We start from the raw sequence: 4840 nt of genomic DNA on the forward strand, positions 1-4840 counted from the left end.
TCCCTCTTGTATTGCACAATAATTGTGTATTATTTTCTATTTAGAAATAAACTAAAGGTAAAGATTCCTAAAAATCAAGAGTCTCACATTTTGAGAACCGTTTCATCGGTTGAAACAGTATATATTGAAATCTTTGAACAACTGTACTCTTAGGCCTTTTACTCACGGACCTAAGCTCGATCATGGACCACTTAAAAATTAACTATACCAGTTGAATTTCTAATCTAAAATAAATACAAGCCGATGGTAAAGTTAAAAAGCTTTCTCTCTATTTCCTTATTCATCGCTTAAACATGACACGCCCCCGAGTACAAACATACCACTCACGCACAGCTGCACCCACTACATAAAACGCACTAAAAAAGAGAACCTTAATGTTAACCTCAAGGATACATTTTGCATTTTAAAAAAAGAACACATTCAGTCATCACTGTGTACACATTAAAACACAGCGTGTGGTCGAGAGTGCACCGTGTCACAGCTTGCATGTTCACTCATTGTTTAAATAAATCCATTTTCATTGCAACGCGTGTAAGTCACATTTATATAATACATCGCCGTATCGAGTCTTCCTTCAACTAGCTCTTGGAATATTAGTTTATTGCAGGAGCAGCGGCACAGCACGAGAAAGATCACGTCATCTGCTCGTGATTCTATGCCGCAACAATCATGGCAGATGTTCGAAGTGTCTTCCGATCATTTTAATGCATGCCTTGACACGTTTCCTCATTGAGGTCCGCGTGCGTTCAATAATAGGTATAGTGTTTGTTAAAATAACCAAAACGGTACTAGAAGACATGGTATTGGTAACATCTGGAAGTTAACAATTTTCGTTACTATAGTGGCGAATGTTACATCGGTGTAACGTCTCGTTGTAATGTATGTTCTACTGTCTCAAGAAAGGAAAAAGAAATTTGGATTTTAGACTCACAAATACATAAACTTGTACAATCGTGAGTATAAAATTAACCTGTACAATTTCATAACAGGCTTCAACTTGTTTTTGAACGTGAATCAATATTAACTGTTCCACTTTTGGATGTTGATCTACTACTTGGTATATCACAGTGCGATTTTTAACAATTAATATGTATGAAAATAATATCTATGTGTACGTCAGGAAAATCAGACTCAGTGGTAAGGTATTTCTAACAAAGCTTGACTTAGATCATCGTTTTAGTTTTCTAACGATGGTACTACTGTTTGATGAACGTGCGTGAACTTTCGTGTAGATCTGTCGATTCGTTCGTATACTTACAGTTGTTCAAAGTCGAAGTTTCGTAGTATTTTTTTACAATAGAAAAAATGATAAAACTTATCGAACAACCTAGTATATGTATACAGAGCATTTGACAATAAGTGTTCGAAGCTTTAAAGGTTGGTTGTACGTGTCAAAATTTTTACAATAGAAAAAATGATAAAACTTATCGAACAACCTAGTATATGTATACAGAGCATTTGACAATAAGTGTTCGAAGCTTTAAAGGTTGGTTGTACGTGTCAAAATTTTTACAATAGAAAAAATGATAAAACTTATCGAACAACCTAGTATACGTATACAGAGCATTTGACAATAAGTGTTCGAAGCTTTAAAGGTTGGTTGTACGTGTCAAAATTTTTACAATAGAAAAAATGATAAAACTTATCGAACAACCTAGTATATGTATACAGAGCATTTGACAATAAGTGTTCGAAGCTTTAAAGGTTGGTTGTACGTGTCAAAATAAGACGAAAATAGAAAATGATGAAATTGCGTTTGAGGCTTGCGTCCGAGTCATTAATTATTGAAAATGCGCGTAAAAGATGTCAGAGGTGAGGGACTTGTACTACTGTCGACACGGGGACGTCAGCTATCTCACACTGGCCGACAGTGCCGTAATCATCTGAAAGGATCCTCTTGATGAGGACCTAGGTGAATTTTCAATTAAAGGTAGAAACGTTACAACGTTTATACAGGGTGTTCTGTTTTTTTTTTTTTTTTCGACAAACTATAAACGAAAATAAGGAAAAAATGTATAAAGTTTGGCAATAAACGTTTTATTGCATAGTTATACGCAAACATTCTACGCATAAAATATGTAACACATTTTTCATCACAGCTAACAAGTACGTTCGGTGTAATTGCAAATATGTGTTAATAAATAGATAACAATCTGGTAATTTTCTTCCAGGATATCGGCGTCGATATTCTCGTACAACAGTTTGAGAGTTTCAATCGTATTAATTGTATAGAAAATAAAAATTAATGTATTTGTTAAGGGAAAATATTCTTGGCATTTTTACGCAAGATGATAGTTCATTCGATAGAACTAACTGATAGTATATGTTCTTAAAATGAATAAGGATATTGAAAGAGGATGAAAAATGTGCAATTATGCCGACCAAATAAACATTGTCCACCTTCTGTATAGAAAATAAAAATTAGTGTATTTGTTGAGGCAAGATATTGTTAGCATTTTGACACAAGATGCTAGTTCATTCGATAGAACTAACTGACAGTATATGTTCTTAAAATGAGTAAGGATATTGAAAGAGGATGAAAAATATGCAACAATGCAGACCAAATAAACATTGTCCACCTTCTGTATAGAAAATAAAAATTAGTGTATTTGTTGAGGCAAGATATTGTTAGCATTTTGACACAAGATGCTAGTTCATTCGATAGAACTAACTGACAGTATATGTTCTTAAAATGAGTAAGGATATTGAAAGAGGATGAAAAATATGCAACAATGCAGACCAAATAAACATTGTCCACCTTCTGAGTGCTACGATAGAAAATGCATTGTTACATATTTATACATACAACTCTGTAACAAAGCGTTTATTGTCAAACTTCGTACAACATAAAGAAAAGAACTACTACTGAAGACATTTTTTGCCTTGCCAAAAATTAACACAAATTTAAATCACAATGAGTGAAATTACGACGCGTCAAAGATTATTGAGCAAACGAAAGCACAATTTAATAACTCTAGTTAAAATTTAGCTCTTAAGTGAGATACTGTTACTAAACCTAAGCTTCAAAATATACATATATAAATATAATAACGTATAATAATAATATGTAACTTGGCTGGAAAAATAATCGAAAGCAGCGAACAAATCATTGTAAAATAGCCATTATGGATTTTAAAATAAAAGGGAACAGATGTAAGAGAGATAAAAATAATCAATAAAATAGGGAAGAGTTTAGGAAAGGGTAAACAAATGATGTCTCGTGTACTTTTGTTTTCATTTTCATTCATTTGTAACACGTGTTTCGATTGATATATCGTTGACAATATGTCGTAAGTGCAAATAACGTGTCGTAAGAACGAAGCATAGGATATAATTGAAGAGTGTCGTAAGTGCCGATGGTCGTAAAATGGAGTGTCGCATCGTAAAGCAGGGTACGCCTGTAATTAAATTCCATTTCGGGCACTTCCTATAGTCATTTCGTATATCTATGTTTTTTTTTGTTCAAAAAGTTCAAGAAAATGTATTTTAACAAAATACGTACACGAAAATGTAAAATATTAATCGTCTGTAGAATGACCATTTTCTTTTTCATATTTTCCCATCAAATTAATATCTCGATTCTATTCGTAAGAAATTTGCTAGTTTATTTTTGAAAACTCGCCAAACGAGTTACCCTCGATGTGTCCAAGTCGTATAAAATTTTGGAATAAATGTTATCATAGATACGATCGACATTGACGGCAGCCTGCGTGTCTTGATCTCCTTTATCAAATTCGACAGACTGTGGATAATATAAATTCTTTTTACGTTCGCTACTGTCTGAAAAATATTAACTATCTCGAAGTGACATCGACAGCCAAAGGCGTGTGCCGTTTTTCTTCTAAAAGAATTGAAAAAATTGGTCAAAAAATTTAAAACAAACTTTACAGAAACAGAAAACTTTTCTCCGCAAAATAAAAAATAATGTCGAGTTCCTTGTTTGAAATTTTCGATTACACCACTGTTTCGAACCACCAGGCTTATGTACGCGTTACATTTCGTGAAAACTTCTCATAGAGAAATACATACACGAAAACTTACCAAATGACCCAATACAAAGTTGATCAGTCTTATTTTATCCAAGTACAAAAATATCGATAACTTGGGAACAAGATTAAACAAGGCACACGTTCGTACGACCTCTTTTCATTATTTTCATTGATCCCCCTGTTACTGCTCCACACCGTGTGTAATCCAATAAACCGAAATACGATACGAATGTATCTAAACGCGAACGTCGAAGGTCCGGTAACGAAACAATGGTATAAATTTCATCGTCGATTCTTCGAAGTAACGCATCGATCAACGTCCCTCGAACGTCAAACAACCGGCACTTCGATACGGACGACAATTGCTTCTCAAACGCCTGGATCCCGTTGTCTTCGCGGCACGACTCGCGAGGATTTATCGACTGCATGAAATCGCGCCAAAATTCCATCCACGGCGGTCAAGGGGTTAAGCGGCTCCATTAAAGCGGCACCGAGCGTTGTCCCGGCGACAACTATTATTTATCGCGGGCCAAGGAATCAGTCGGTGGAACAACGACTCGACGAAAATATAACTCTCCCCGGAATCCACGGGCGTCGTGACGAGGAAGAGAAGCGTGGGCCCCGTCTCGGGGCCGCTGGAGAATCACAATGGGGGGGAAGAGGCGGGGGAGGGGGTGGGAGAGGGCAAGAGGGACACTTTCTCCGCGGTTTGTGTTGTTGCCGCGATCGAACGGTCCCTCGATACGAGCAATTAGGTGCTCTGGTCTAGTTGCGGTTGCGCAATCCGGGCATCCCGGTTGTTGGCCGACCTTTGGGACTATTCTGTCTGTGCAATGATGCGACCCCTAGTC

Source organism: Ptiloglossa arizonensis, chromosome 9 (genome assembly GCF_051014685.1).
Source record: "Ptiloglossa arizonensis isolate GNS036 chromosome 9, iyPtiAriz1_principal, whole genome shotgun sequence".
Taxonomy (NCBI): Eukaryota; Metazoa; Arthropoda; class Insecta; order Hymenoptera; family Colletidae; genus Ptiloglossa; species Ptiloglossa arizonensis.